Raw genomic sequence first — 16793 nt, forward strand, 5'->3', positions numbered from 1 at the left:
CCCCTCATCATCCTCCTTCGTCACCTTTTCAAAGAATTCAATAAGGTTTGTGAGGCACGACTTGCCCTTCACAAAACCATGCTGACTATCCTTGATCACATTATTCCTATCTAGATGTGCATAAATCCTATCCCTTACAATTCTCTCTAAGACTTTGCCCACAACAGAAGTGAGACTCACCGGCCTATAGTTACTAGGGCTATCCCTACTCCCCTTTTTGAACAAGGGAACCACATTTGCTATCCTCCAGTCTTCTGGCACTACTCCAGTAGACAAAGAGGACATAAAGATCAAGGCCAATGGCTCTGCAATCTCCTCCCTTGCTTCCCAGAGAATCCTAGGATAAATGCCATCAGGCCCAGGGGACTTATCTATTTTCACCTTTTCCAGGATTTCCAACACCTCTTCTCTACATACCTCCAAGCCATCCATTCTACTTATTTGTGACTCAGTATTCACATCGACGACAATGCCCTGTTCCTGAGTAAATACTGAAGAAAAGTATTCATTCAGTGTCTCCCCAATCTCTTCCGCCTCCACACGCAACTTCCCACTACTATCCTTGACTGGACCTATTCCTACCCTAGTCATTCTTTTATTCCTAACATACCTATAGAAAGCCTTAGGGTTTTCCCTAATCCTACCGACTAAGGACCTTTCATGTCCCCTCCTTGCTGCTTTCAAAGTGGTTTCAGTCTGTTTAATCCTGGTACTATACAGGCATCCAGGGTGTTCTGACCAAAATTTCGAGGCCCAGACGTTTGTGCCCACCCATAGTCTGGAATGGTTCCTGCAGATCAGAGAGTGACAATATTACTCCATCCATCTACGACCAAGGAGAACGTGAAAACAGAACTGCAAACCCATTAGCCTAACATCAGCAGTAGGAAAATGTTAGAATCCATAATGAAGAATGTGAGAAATGGACATTTGTAATAATGATGTAATTGGCAGAGTCAGCATGAATGTGGGAATGGGAATTCATCTTTGACTAACCTGCTGGTATTTCTTGAAGGAGGTTACTAACAGAGTTGAGAAAGGGAAGTATCGGTGAACTTTTAGAAATCTTTTGAAAAGGTCTCCCACAGAAGATTGGGTTAGCAAAATTAAAAAAGCATGGAAGAGTGACGTAATGTACTCAGATGGATTAAAGATTGGTGAAAGGAAGAAAGCAGAGAGCAGTGTTCCAACTGAAGATGGATCCCACTACTCCAGTATTGCAATACAAAATAAAAAGATCTTCATTCATTACCCAAGGTGGCCAGTTAAATATTTTATCATTCTACTATAATGTGCGTATCACCAACGTGAATTCGCTGTAACACGATTGATGAATATGGGACTCTTTTTCTAAAAAGCGAACCTTTAAAATGTTTGTTGGCTATAGCGTGATTGCTTCACCAACACTTTAAATGTTATTTGTATAGCACAATTTTTATGTAACATGGGGTCACACTGGAATGCAACTATCGCATTCTGGAAGAACTGCCTGTTTATAAAATTTTAAATATTTATCAACCAGATTTCTTAATTAACAGAATTATAGATTTATTATTTTAATAATCAATAAAAATACAATAATTGGTTAACATACACATTCTGCTTGGGTTCTTTCAGGGCCACTCAGCCCCTGACCTCATTATAGCTTCAGTTCAAACATGGAGAAAACAGTTGAATTCCAGAGGTGAGGTGAAAATGACTGCGCTTGACATCAAGGCTACACTCAACTGAGTGTGACATCAAGAAGCCCTAGCAAAACTGGAATCAATGGGAATTGAGGGAAAACTGTCTGCTGGTTGGAGTCATAGCTGGCATATAAGAAGATAGTTGTGGTTGTTGGAGGTCAGTCATCTTTTCTCCAGGACATCTCTGCAGAAGTTCCTCAGAGTCATGTGCTAGGCCCAATCTTCTTCAGCTGCTTCATCAATAACCTTCCCACCATCATAAAGTCAGAAGTTGGAATGTTCACCAATGATTGCACAATGTTCAGCACCATTTACAACTCCTCAGATAATGAAGCAGTCCATGAACTAACCATCTAAATAACTGTGTCTACAAGAGCAGATCACAGGCTAGGATGCTGCAGTGAGTAACTCATCTTCTGACTTGCTGTCCACCATCTACAAAGCACAAGTCAGGAATGTAATGGATTACTTCCCTTGTTGAATTCAACTCCAACAACACTCAAGAAGCTTGACACCATCCTGCTCATTTGATTAGCACCACATCTACAAATAGCCACTGTCTCCACCATTGACACTCAATAGCAGCAGTGTGCACCCGCTACAAAATGAACAGCAGAAACTTACCAAATCACTATCCAAATCTATGTCTTCCATTGAGAAGACAAGGGCAGCCGATACAGAATAACACTGCCCCCAAGCCACTCACCATCCTGACTTGGAAGAATATCACACCCCTTTAGTGGTATTGCACCAAAATGTTTGAATTCTCTCTCTAAAGGCATTGTGGGTCTACCTACAGCATATAAACTACAGCAGCTCAAGAAGGCAGCTAATCACCACCTTCTCAATGGCTACTTAGGATGGCTAATGTTCTACAAGTGAATAAAAAGAAATAAAGTATAAATGCTTAGCCTGCCAGATATCTTAAAACACATACAACCTTCAGAAGAATAGAAAATAAAGATTTTTTTCTACAGAGACTGGCTTTCTAATAAAGGTAACTTTGGCCAATGGATTATTCTTGAAGGCAAAGTATAGTAGAATGTGCTAGAATCTATTGCTGCGATGTTTTATCACATACGGTCTAGTCAAAAATTACACACAATTGTCTCCAAAATCTAGCAGGCACAGCTTGTTTGTGAAATACACTCCTGAGATGTTCCTTCAATTACTCTTTCAAAGAACATATAGGTTTGATCCCAAAGTGATGCACGGACCTTTGTTTTCAGAAATGGGAGAGATCAGCTCGGCAGCTTGTTCATCGCAAGCTTTCCTCCAACTCTGTTGGTTCTTAGCAGGCTTTCCTCCAACTACACCAGGTAAAACAAGAACCTCTCCAAGGCAGTCACTGATCATAGACAGCCCCTGCATCACCTACAGCAAAGTAAACAGTTGTGATCATTCAAGACATTTATCAGAAGCCTTGTTTAAAAAAAATCTACTGTGAAATTTCAATGACATCTTTTAAAGAATCCACGGCAGTTGTGTCCACAAAACTTGAAATAAATTAATTTTTTCACAATGCTTCAAAACTTAAGTCTTCTAAGCAACGTGAAATATAAAGAGTCTCCGTGACAATAGGAATAAATGGATCATCCTCACATTGGCAGACTGTAAATGAGGTAACACAAGGATCAATACTCTGGCCCCAGCTATTCAAAATATGTATCACTAATTTGGATGTGGCATTCAAATGTAATATTTCCAAGTGGATGGATATAAGGTTAGGTAGGAACATGTGTGGAAGATGCACAGCAGATTCAAGAAGATTTGGACAGACTTTGTGAATGAGCAAGGATATAACAAATGGATTATCTGTGGAAAAATGAGAGGTTATCCACTTTGGCAAGAAGAATATTTCTTAAAAGTCTAGAAAGTGTAGGTGTACAAAGGAACCTGCGTGTCCTCTTCAATAAATTGCTAGTAAAGGCTAATATACAGGTGAACCAAACTATAAGGAAGGCTAATGGTACTTTAGCCTTTATCACAGTATAATTTCAGCACAGGAGTAGCAAAGTCTTGCTTCAATTGCATAGGATCTTGGTTAGACCACATCTGGAGTATTGTGCGCTGTTTTGGTCTCTTTATCTTAGGAAGGGCCGGAATCCTTTATTGGTAAATCTCAGGGCTGGCATTTTTTTTGGATGATTAATATTTTTGGTTTCAGAGACACTTGCTCTCTAAAATCTCTCACTAATCATCTCAGTACCAAAAGCAAAATATTCATTTAACTCTTCAATTCAATGTACCCGAGTCTGGTGGGGTCTGAATTTATATTATCTTAATTAGAAACCTGATTATATTAGTAAACTATTTGTTTCATATCTCTGCATTTTTTTATTGTTTGTCTCCACTTGTTGCTACCACTTATGTCCGTTTGGGTTTGTACAGATCAGTGTGGGTCCTTTATAAAAGAAAACTTTGCTTTTTGGTCCATTCAGATCTGTTCAGCTCAAGCAATGTTTTGTTTTGTCTGAGGTCCTATACTCAGCGTGTCTACAGATCTATTTGAGTACGTTTGAAGGCAGGGGCTATTTTCCTGGAGCATCAGTGGCTGGGCAGAAACCTTATAGAGGTTTGTAAAATCATGAGGGCATGGATAGGGTGAATGGTCAAGGTATTTTTCCTAAGTTGGACAGTCCAAAACTAGAGGGTCTAGGTTTAAGGGGAGAGGGGAAAGTTTTAAAAAGGACCTGAGGGTTAATTTTTTTCTTGCAGAGGGTGGCGCGTGTATGGAACAAGCTGCCAGAGGAAGTGGTGGAGGCTAGTACAATTAAAGTATTTAAAAGGCACCTGGATGCGTATGTGAATAGAAAGGATTTATAGGGATATGGGCCAAATGCTGACAAATGGAATTAGGTCATATTGGGATACCTGGTCAGTGCAAATGAGGTGGACTGAAGGATCTGATTCCATGCTGTATGACCCTAAGATTCTGTTTCAAAAAGACCTTTCGTTGTTTGGTCCTTTTAGTTTTGGACATTTGGATAAAGGATACCTAACCTTTATCGCCATAGAGAGTGTACAAATGTTCACCAGGCTGGAGGGATTGTCCTATTAAGAAAGGTTGGGCAAACTGGGCCTATATACTCTACAGTTTCAAAGAGTGAGATGTGATCTCATTGAAACGTTATTAAAACCGAAATGCTGAAAGGAATAGACAGTGTCGATGAGGGTCAGATGGTTCACCTGTATGGGGATGGAATTCCAAACTAAGGAGAAAACAACTTTGGACCAAGATGATAAGATCTATTTAAACCTACAAGGACTTGAATCTTTGGAATTCTCAGAGGATTCTGGAAGCTCAGTAATTGAGTATCTTTAAAATAGAAACTGACAGAGTTTCAGATACCTACCAGGAAAGGACAATTAGCCACAATCATATTGAAGGACAGAAGACCTCAAAAGGCTTACTTCTGCTCCTATGTTCCTAAGTGATGGAGGAAGTTATTGGATGAGGAAGGGAGCATTGATAGAAGAAAGGAGGTTTGGGGAATTAAATGTGGGTAGGTGAAAGAGGCAATGATTGGGCAGGGGGATAAAGTGAAAGAAGCAGTGGGAGAAGGGAAGGATGCAGCAGTGAGGATCAGGCAATGGTCCTGTCGTGCTGAATAAGAGGGTTTATCTTCGTGTAATTCATCTTGTTCAATGTTGGTCTTGCTGCCACTCCAATTTTAGGCATAAACAGTGTGGTAGCAAATTAAAAATCATCGCCAAAGACTGGTCATATGTTTACTTGTTGACTCTTCTTGCCGGCTTCAAATGGACTTAAACAAAGGGTGTTGCTGTTTCTGATCTGTTCTGCAGGAATGGGAAGGTTATATCCCATCGACTTTGACCATCCATTAAAGTCTACTCTCTTTGAAAAAATGCTTCCAAGAGATTGTAATACCAATCCTTCTAAGTTTGTACACAAGTTCAAAAGCAACATATCTCAAGTCTCTCAGAAGTTGACTGTGTCACTGAAGGGTCTTTCTCATGCCATTTTACGCTGCTCACCTCAATAATCTGCACTCGGACTTCATGGTGCTGCTCTTGCACTATTCTGCTTTCAGCAGCAGTAGACGTTCTCACTGGTGCTGGGTACCTCATGGCATTCACACCACAGGCACCATATTTAAAACTCCATGGTGCAACATTTCAAACTCTGCCAGCCTATTCTGTATTAGCCACCCAGGTCAGTGCTGTATGCATAGTCAGGAGGAATGCAGCAATACTGCAAGAAGGTTGATAAACATCTCTATTCCACAAAGGTAAATGCTGGCATCTTCTCTTTGTTATTTCACACCCACCCTAACTCTACCATTGTGTCAATATCCCACCAAATCCCAAAATCTACTACTCTCTATATTGATACAGTATCTTCTGTCAATGGCTGTCAGCCATCCCATCATCCCAAACCATTAATCTCATGCTCTTTGCATTTCCTACTCACTCACTCAGGACACCTCACCACCTTTCCTGACCGAGGACAGCCCAGCTGCTGATTAACCAAGGTCCCCTAAGATTTTCAGAGGCAGACATTTGGTTGAAGCACTCAGTGTGTTTGCTGAGTAAGCTACTGACACATGGTGTAGGCATGACATTGACTGTAGCACAATGCCACCCACAAACATAAAATCATACAACACCAGGTTCTAGTCCAGGTTTATTTAGAGGCACTAGTTTTCAGAGCTCTGTTCCTTTTGCAAAAGCTACTCGATGAAGGAGCAGCGCTCCGAAAGCTGGTGCTTCAAATTAAAGCTGTTAGACTATAATCTGGTGTGTGATTTTTAACTTTGTCCACCCCAGTTCAACAGCGGCACCTCCACATCATCTACAAACATGACCACCCTTTGTTCATTGATGGCAAACATGACAAGCTGCCTGGTATTTTGTCTACTCTGCAAGGCAAGGCAAGGCAGATATGCTGTGAACATTAAAGTGAATGAGTGCTTATCAGCTTTTTATGGTATTTTGCCAACTGTCTTACCACATTATTCGAAATTCAGCCCTTAATCTGCCATGATTAAGTTAGATCAGCTACAAAATGTTATATTTCTGTTCTGATCAAATACATTCACAGGTTTGACAATGTTAAAGAAATCCGTGTAAGTATCATGACCATTTAAACAATTAACTCCTTAATGATTGAACGGTGCAACTTGCCACTCACAACAAGCCTGTTAGTATAACTTTATCATTCAAGTAATGAAAGCCAATTGCAAACTAAAGAGATAAAATTCCGATCAGCATCAACATTGTTCATACTAGCATGACGAATGACTGGCTGCACTCCCAACCTTCCAAAAATGTTAAAATAAAAGTGAAATACTGAAAAGTTGTGTTCAATATTGGAAATACTCAGTATTAGTGTCACAAATCATCCGAGTGCCTAGCTAACGTTCCCTGGACTTGGGCTCAATCATGACACCTGCTGTAAGTTAAATTCACTGTTATTGAAAATAGGCCAACTTTGACAAATTGTTTCGCTCTACACTCATTACAACAATTCACAAAATATGCTAAAGTAAATGGATGCAGCATCTATATTGTATTAGAGGAGAATGCTGAACCAGACTGTAGGAATATGGGGGGATGGATCTGTTTGTTTTTGATGGAATGCTACAAAATGTCTTCAGTAAAAGTGTCTGTGTGGCCTGTATGCTGAGTAATGCATTGAGCTACTGTTTAGGCATGGTGACAATGATATTCATTCTGCATTTTACCAGATTCACTGACCTTTTCATCTGCACATTTTAAATATAATTCATCTTTAAAACTCCTTCACTTAAATTTACTATGTTATTTTCAGGAGGAAGAAAAGAACTACAAAGCGTTGTTCAAACTCTATAATGAAGAAAAAAGCCATCAGTTGTCCCGAACCCATTCCTGTAGCCCACTTCAATGAGCACTGAACCTCATGCAAATTTGCAAGGCAGATTGAGTAACAGATATACTGACAAAAAGGTCTTGGCACTCATCCATTTCTTAATTTATTCCTGTATTACAGAGAAAAATCCATCTCTAATATACTGTATATTATCTCTATCTCCTTCCTATTTACTGTTAAAACAAAAATTATTGTGGAATAGAATAATTGTGTGCTGGAAATATACAATATAATTTAGCATCACTATGGTAATTGTGGCTACTGCTCATTTCTCATTACTTATTTATCAACATATTGCAGAGCTGTTTGCTAACATTGACCATTTCATTTCTACCCTGAGGTACAAAATCACTGCCTTATCTAAGCACTGATTATAATTGCTAATCGAGCTCTATCCGACAGCAGTTTAGTTATATTTCAGGGTGGCTCCACCCCATTACAACATGCTGTTCCCGACAACTATCTGTCAATTCTTTACTTTTCACTGAAGCTTCTGCCAATATCACAGGCCTTAATATCACAACCAGGAGGCAAGCCAATGAGACGGCAGGACCTTGCTCAGAGAGTGACAATCTGAGTGCAATGAACAAAAAACAGGTTTGGATATAAGTTGTAGGGAGACTGTAGAGGTACAAATTTAATAAATGATCGAACAGATGGCCGGACAGCATGGAGATGATAAGCCAAGTCAGAAGGAAAATTAGACATACCTCAAAGAAAAACAAATAAAAATTGAGCCAATATTCAGAAACACGACAATACAATGCCAAGAAACACAACACCAAAGAGTTCCAAGTGAAAAATATCAACAAAACATCAATTATTCTCATGTTCTTTGTTGTTGTTTTCATTAATTTCCCTCTCCTGCTGTTGAAATACATTCCTACTGATACGATGCACTCTCAAATGTCTATTGCTGGTAAAGCTATGCCCTAAGTGCTACTTGCTAATTTGGTTGGTTTTTGATTTCATTTATGATCAGTTATTCATGAATAATCCTAAATTGGAAAGTATGACAATATTTTTCTGGTTCAAGACTGCAAACTTTCTCCTATTGTGCAATATTTCTGACTTCTTTTAAATATTATTTATACCTTTCTTTATGACACATTTCTTGCCAGACGACCCACCACAAAAACCTTACACATTAATTGCAAATTATTCTCAAACAACAGACTGAGCTGACATTTCAGAAACCCTGCTGATCCATTCTGCCAGCCCTTATGGAGTAGAACAAACAGAGATGGAACATGGTGCTAATATTTCTTACTTACACACTTGCATTTCTTTTCCAGGAGCTCATACTTACTAATAACTCCCAGTAATTGATTTAAAAATATGTAATTTTGGCATTCAAGATGTGAGTTTAACCTAATACCATTACAAATTTTTTTATCCTCAACTATGTATTCACTGATGGCTATCTATATTTCCTCAGTTTATTTTTAAATTTAAAACTGTAATGCTTTCAAGTTCAATGGATTTTCTATCCTACCTAAAATGAATCTTGAATAAATGATTAAAATTGATCTTATTCTATGTCCTTGTGGGTAGCATTTTCACTTGCAAGCTAAAAATATTATTATATATTTCCCTTTCTCCTCAGTTAAAAATCATATCTCAATGATAACTACAATTTCCAATATTAGATAACATCATGTCCAATGTAGTTTGCCTGTTCAGTTCCAGCCTCATTGATGTGCTGAGCATACCCCGACTGTTTTGAGGAGCAGTATATCTTACTATGGGAAATAAATTCAGTTTGGTCAATTAAATATAGGGATTGCTGAATACTCAAACCAATTTGGTGTTTAAGTAAAAGGGTGGAAATTACATAGCTGAGGCTTATTAACAGGAATGATCCCTATGCTGGAAAATAAGTCCAAGGAGAGGAAAATATTAGTCATTGGCCTACACACTCAAGGCCAGCTCGGCTGATGGAAACATGCAGTTTTGCACCATCTGCCTCACGGGCAGGTTCCAGATGATGGGAGAGGATTACCAGCAAAATCAGGGCTGGTTGTTTGAGCCATTGAAAGTGCAGATAGTTCAAGAGGAACATTACTGTTCCACATATTCTACAGAAATTTTAATAAAATGTCTACTTACCATCACAACAGTTGTTGTCATGTTGTGTATATTTTTATATATAATATATATGTACATTTATATGGATCTGTACTGAGGAGTTCCTGCAAAGGGCTATCCAGTTTCAAGTAAGATCCTTGAACAGATCTTAGGCCTCACATTACCATAAAGTAGGGACCTACTGCTTGTTTCAGGAGGCAGTCCTGGACCCTTGCAAAACAAGGTTTGATTCCATTCTGGGGTTTTGGATGTGTTTCCATTGACAATAGACTGAACAGTGTCACTCCTTGAACTTAGCCTTTTCATGCCTGTCAAATGGACATTATGAAGACTAAATTTTACCTTAATGTTTGATTCAAAATTATGAGCAATAAGGTAAAAGTATTGACATAAGAGAATATATCACTGGCAAATATTTTCTGTGTTAGTAATAGCAGACAACATGCACGCAATGATTTTTAGCTTATGATAAAATGAATGTCAGATAGCAAGATTTTGCTGTTGGAAGTTAAAAACCTGTTTCAGGCAAAGGAGCAGGAGGGAGCTCATTAGAGAATTACCTGTCACTTTTCAAGACGAGTAGAGATAAATTCAGTTCCACTGTGACTTGCCTGTTTCAAAAAAATATCATCAGCTACTTGAATTGCCACAGATAGAGTTCAGTTTTCAGTGCGCAGGGTTCCACTTGAATTTTTGGACAGAAGGTGGAATAGTAGCAGAGCAGAGTAATATTAACTTTCAACCAATGATTACAGGTAATATCTTCAAACTAACAGTAGAATGGTGTGGATTCTTAAAACAATATTACTTTTTTTTCTGTTTGGTTATAACTAGAATGTTAAAACACAACTGGCAGGGAGACGGACAATGACAATATACCAAGAAGCTATTACCACTTCCTACATTAAAAATTTAGGTTAGGGTTCCTTCCCTTTGATTAAGACAGAAATGTTGTTTCTACAAACAATATCACATACATGAGACAAACTGTAGCTGCAAGTATAATGTGCTAGCTGCCAACTCCATCCCAAGCAGCGAGCAGATGATGCATTGTGTAATAATTAGCATGAATTATTTTCTGATTTGTTCAGACATGTCAGAGTAACTCCACTTCAGGCAAGTCAAAATTCTGATGTGATCTTGTAAATTCATTTATGCTTTGACAAATAGATTTTAATGGTTTTGACAGTTCAGACTTGTGGCCACAGCATGAGAAGGAAATATATTTTGGTAACAACATTTAAAGAATGAACACCTGCCTTTCTGATATAGATGTGTGGCAATCATAGAAAAAAAATTCCAAATCTGCCTTTAATTATCTCTTCAGCTCTCTTTCTCTTGAATTTCTGTGACAGTATGATTATGAACGACCTGTTTCCCTAGACTGAATACAAGCACATTCAAAAGCTGAGAGGCATTATACCTAAACAGATACAGTATATAGCACAGTATGGTATTAAGCTAAGAGACAGTGTATTGTGATACCAGACTGTTTTGACACTTGCAGTGAAATTGGTATTCAGAATATCAAGAATATTCAATGGTTACATTGTTGCTTTTGAAATGTTCTTAGCTAAAATACAGTCTGCAATGAGGCAATGAAACCAGAATAATTTGAAACATGGAATGTTTTTATACAGTGGACAAAGTAATTACTTGGATGGTTAGTTTATATTTTTCTAAAGAACAAACTTTACTGCAAAACTCTACTATGAATATTAAGTCCTGTAGTTATTACCATTCTATTATATAACTATAACTGAGCGTTAGAACATTTTAATATTGAATTGCAAATTCTACAGGGAGTTTTGCATAATCCTTTAAACAACAATAATAAAAAAGGCCTGAATAGAAAAAGCATGAAGTTAAAGGAAATGGCAGGCCACGTGGAATATAGGTGGAGGCAAAACAGCAGGTTTCTGATCAGAAGAAACATTGTACTCAGTTAACAACAATAAAGCTGTTAGCAGTTGGTTAATTTTTAGCAACATAGACTTACACCTTAATCCATCATTTTATGAATGACCACATTGGCGTATAAATAGATGAAAGCATCAAAGTTGCCTATTCATTAGCAAATATTTAGTGGCAGTTTCATGTTCACCACAAATGTAGGTCCAAATCACATTGCTATGTATTGAACATGTTAACAACAGATGTGCTGCATCCGTTAATCTTTCTTGTTGCATGTGGTTCTGAAATGTCAGAAAGAATTAATGCTGAGAAGTGCCATTGTCATCAGCCACTATGGCTTATGGAATTGTCAGCAGAACAACTTAAGGCCTTGAACTTCCAGGCTTTCCTCATTGTCTCTATGACATTGTCTACAATATCAACATGCATTAAATTACTTTTCATTCAATATAGCAGCATCTTCCAGTTAGAGTACAATTCTACTGCTGTTGACAGCCCACAATACTTCATGGATGCCTGGTCTTCAGTTGCTAGATCTACTTGAAGTCTATCCCATTTAGCATGGTGATAGTACCAAATAACAAGATGGAGAATATCCTCAATATGGAGATGGAACAACAAAGCAGTCGTCACTCTTACTGATACTGTCACAGACAAATGCATCTACAACAGATTGTTGAAGACAAGGTCAAGTAAATATTTCTCTCTTTAGATTTTCTCATCAACTGCTGCAGATTCAGGCTAGCAATTGGTCACTCTTGCTGATACTGTCACAGACAAATGCATCTACAACAGATTGTTGAAGACAAGGTCAAGTAAATACTTCTCTCTTTGGATTTTCTCATCAACTGCTGCAGATTCAGGCTAGCAATTGTAGCCTTTAGGAATTGGTCTGTATTGGTGCTACTAAGCTACACTTAGTGGTAGACATTGAACTGTCTTATCTATAGTACATCATGTTCTTGCCACATGAATCTCTCCTCCAAGGTGGCTTGACAGGGAAGGGTATTTATTCATCAGGTCAGTAGTCAGTGATAATCAGAGGATTTCCTTGCTCATGACAAAACAAAATTTAAAAAAACTGCAGAAGCTGGAACCCTGAAATAAAAAAAACAGAAATTGTTGGAAAAGCTCAGCAGATTTGGTTGCATCTGTGGAGAGAAATCAGAGTTAATGTTTTGGATCTAGTGACCCTTCAAGGGTCTTATTTGATGTTATGTGACTTCATGAGGTTTGGAATCAATGTCGAAGACTACCAGAGCAATTCCTTATCAACAGGCCTACGTTAAAGGTTAGGCCCACTGTACTCAGACTAAGGCTACATTACAGATATTGACGTACATAGAATTTATCACTTTTAACTCTGCTGTAATTTTTGTGACATTTCTGATTTTATTCTCTTTTATACTTCTTGGCACTCCTCTCATTTCTACTTGTCTTATTGCTGCCAAATTAGTTTAAAACTCTACTCAACAATGTCAGTTACCCCCCCTGCAAGAATATCAGTGTTTTGCTCAGGTAGAATCAATCCATTTTACACAAGGACCTCTTTGTTCCTAATCCCCTCCGTAAATGTCCTGCACTTGCTCAATATTCTTAACTCTAACAGCTGAGAGACAACATGCCATTTAATAATTATGTTCATGGTTCCAGAAATGCCTATCCCTAACTGTCAAACATCAGTTTTGCTAGCTGAACTGCAAACTAAACTGCATGTTAATACTAAAAAAAAACACCACCATCTAGGACAGAGTAGTTTACTTGATAAGAGGCCATACCATCCCCTCAAAATCTCTTCTGTCAATAATTACTGCATTGTAACTCTAACATGTATGACAATATATCTGTATATACTCCAACTCACAAAGGTTACATGAGCAATAAATATATTCCCTGATGTCTCTACTACTGAAAAGGACAAGAGTTGTATTGCCATGGAAACATCAGCACCTCCAAGGTCCTTCCAAATTGCACACTTCTCAGACTTGGGCATGGCTTGCTCTGTCCCCAGTTTCATTAGGTCAGCACCCTTGAGATTTGTTTTCTGAAGCCCGTTTGGAAGCATCAAATGATTGCTTTAATTCAAGCAGAATTGCTTCTCAGAGAACTATGAATGTGAAATGAATGTGCCTGTGCCACCATTGCTTAAACACAAAACAAATAAGAGAAAAGCAAATAAGCAACAAATAATAAGATGAAATTAATCTTTAAATCTGAATCAGTAAAGTGTCCAAATAATAATGAATGATACGAGACAAAATATGAAAATCAAGTTATTGGTACATTGCATGAGAAATACAGTAATTATCAGTAATCTAAGGTAACTTAGTAAAATGTTAAAATTATAATTTTAAATATTAATGCATATGATTCAGTATGTAAATTAAAATTAATATTTATGAATTGAATATTTTAAAATAATGCTAAATTGCTGAGTGGAAAATATAAATTAAATATCTGAAAATGAAATTAAACTTAAAAATGGATTAATTTGATTAATATTTATTAATTTGAAGTGTAGTGAATTGGCCAGACATTGAACAGAGGGATATTGGAAGTGATTATAGAAAGTCCAAGGGGAAAACTGCTGTCAGCACTGGAGGCAAGAATAACCTAGAGGTTCACTTTAAACAAGTCTGCAAGTCAGCTGAGCGTCAAACCAGGAAAATGAATACGTAAACGGAAAGGGCATTGAAGAAAATGAGAAAAAGCTAAAAAGGTAGGATGTAATAAAATACTAAAGCAAATTGAGAAGAGATCAATTGGATAGAAACTCAAGAGGATTCTGCTGATCTAACCTGGAAGGGTTTAATGATTACTGAGAATGTTAAGGAAAAATAATGTTTTAAATTAAAATGAGAAAACTGAACAGGCAAGTGCATAGTGTAGAATTGTTATAACTTGACTGTTTTCTGGATGAGTCGGTGGGGGGGGGGGGGGGGGGGGGATATTTAGGGGTGGTAGTTTGCTATCCTGCAACATTTGTAAAGGTTCTGCTCATATGGAGTGAAGCCCAAGCATAACCTCGAGGTAAAATTGATTTGAGTTGTGTGTTGGATCAGTCTGCACTGCCATACTTCCAACCACATTTAAAAATCAGACAAACTTACCTTATTAAAATATTTTTCCAAAACCCATGGAAATTTGGGAAGCAGAGCATTGTAATCCATTGCAATATAAGAGTTTCTGTGTTACTGAAAAATGCAAACTACTGGTGGAAAGGTGTAGAGTTATTTAGGTTGCTTCCAAGATCAATGTAAGAATTTAGGAAAGAAAATCCTTTACAGTTTGCCTTTCCATATAGCAGCATGTGGAAGCTAACAAGAGCCATGTGACAACTGCTGGCGTAGTTTAATTTTGTTTGCTTAGTCCAAAAGCAATTGGAATAGACATAAGAATTGAGGGCAGCAAAATGACATGTATTTCAAATTCAATACTGTACTCCAAACCGCAAACATAATCAAATATCTGTCCTGCATGTTTGAAACTGATTTAGTCACAGTTCTTGAAAATCATTGTGTGAAATGCTGGGAACGGCATGAATATATCTGAAAGACGTACTGATTCGGCTGTACAAGGCTGTCAGGAGCCATATGTTTCTGATGTATTTCCACTCATTCCCAACCACCATCTGGAACTGCACCCAAAGGTTCACACCTTTGATTTTGATCTGATTCCTACCATACCTCTGCATTATCACTAAAATTAACAACTCTTCCGTGACATTAGCCTGCTTTGCCAATGGCTCAGTTTCTTGCCACTTTTGAAATCCTCTTCCTTGCTTTCACTATTTTAGATTTGATTATTTCAATACTTTCTTGGTCAGCCTTCCATATTCCACCCTCATAAATGTGAGCCCATTAAAGACTCTGCTGCCCATTAGGGAAATGGAGCTAGAGCTGGATGAACTTCGGATCATTCGGTAGGCAGAGGGGGTTATTGAGAGGAGTTACAAGGAGATAGTCACTCCTCAGGTACAAGAAAAAGGCAGATGGGTTACAGTCAGGGGACGGAATGTGAACTGGCAGGCAGTGCAGGGATCCCCCGTGGCCATTCCCCTCAACAATAAGTATACCGTTTTGGATACCGGTGGGGGGGGGGGGTATTTATCAGGGGAAAGCAGCGGGGCACAGGTCTCTGCACAGAGTCTGTCCCTGCTGCTCAGAAGGGAAGGGGGAAGAGGAGCAGAGCAGTAGTCATTGGGGACTCCATTGTCAGGGGGACAGATAGGAGGTTCTGTGGGGACGAGAGAGATTCACTGTTGGTGTGTTGCCTCCCAGGTGCCAGGGTTCATGATGTCTCTGATCATCCTTTTGGGATCCTTGAGGGAGAGCGGGAGCAGCCCAAAGTCCACATAGGCACCAACGACATGGGTAGGTAGAGAGATGGGGATTTAAGGCAGAAATTCAGGGAGCTAGGATTGAAGCTTAGAGCTAGGATGAACAGAGTTGTTGTCTCTGGTTTGTTGCCCGTGCCATGTGCTACTGAGATGAGGAATAGGGAGAGAGAGGAGTTGCACACTTGGCTACAGGGATGGTGCAGGAGGGAGGGTTTTGGATTCTTGGATAATTGGGGTTCTTTCTCGGGTAGGTGGGACCTCTACAAGCAGGATGTTCTTCATCTGAACAAGAGGGGTACCAATATTCTGGGGGGGAAATTCGCAAAGGCTTTTGGGGTGGGTTTAACCTAATCCAGCAGGGGGATGGGAACCAAAATTGTAGTTTGAGTATAGAAAAGGTTGAGAGTCGGGAGATCCAAAATCAAGTTTCAGGGACGCAAGATGGCACCGGCAAGCAAGAAGTTGGTTTGAAGTGTGTCTACCTCAATGCCAGGAGCATCCAGAATAAGGTGGGTGAACTTGCAGCATGGGTTGGTACCTGGGACTGCGATGTTGTGGCCATTTTGCAGACATGGATAGAGCAGGGACAGGAATGGTTGTTGCAGGTTCCAGGATTTAGATGCTTCAGTAAGAACAGAGAAGATGGTAAAAGAGGGGGAGGTGTGGCATTGTTGGTCAAGGACAGTATTACAGTTGCAGAAAGGATGTTTGGGGACTCGTCAACTGAGGTAGTATGGGCTGAGGTTAGAAACAGGAAAGGAGAGGTCACCCTGTTGGGAGTTTTCTATAGGCCTCCGAGACCCGAGACCCAATTCCCGCCTCAGGCGACTGACTGTGTGGAGTTTGCACATTCTCCCCGTGTCTGCGTGGGTTTCCTCCGGGTGCTCCGGTTTCC

At 39.0% G+C, this 16793-nt stretch overlaps 1 long non-coding RNA gene across 1 annotated transcript in view; it reads left to right on the plus strand.

The window, feature by feature from the left end:
• The window catches only part of LOC122559385, a 41532-nt gene that overhangs the window by 15360 nt on the left and 9379 nt on the right, over window positions 1-16793 (plus strand). Inside the window, exon 2 of the long non-coding RNA XR_006314414.1 lies at window positions 7480-7634. This is a non-coding gene — a long non-coding RNA (uncharacterized LOC122559385). The remainder of the gene's footprint in view (window positions 1-7479; window positions 7635-16793) is intronic.

Source organism: Chiloscyllium plagiosum, chromosome 19 (assembly GCF_004010195.1).
Source record: "Chiloscyllium plagiosum isolate BGI_BamShark_2017 chromosome 19, ASM401019v2, whole genome shotgun sequence".
NCBI classification, from domain to species: domain Eukaryota; kingdom Metazoa; phylum Chordata; class Chondrichthyes; order Orectolobiformes; family Hemiscylliidae; genus Chiloscyllium; species Chiloscyllium plagiosum.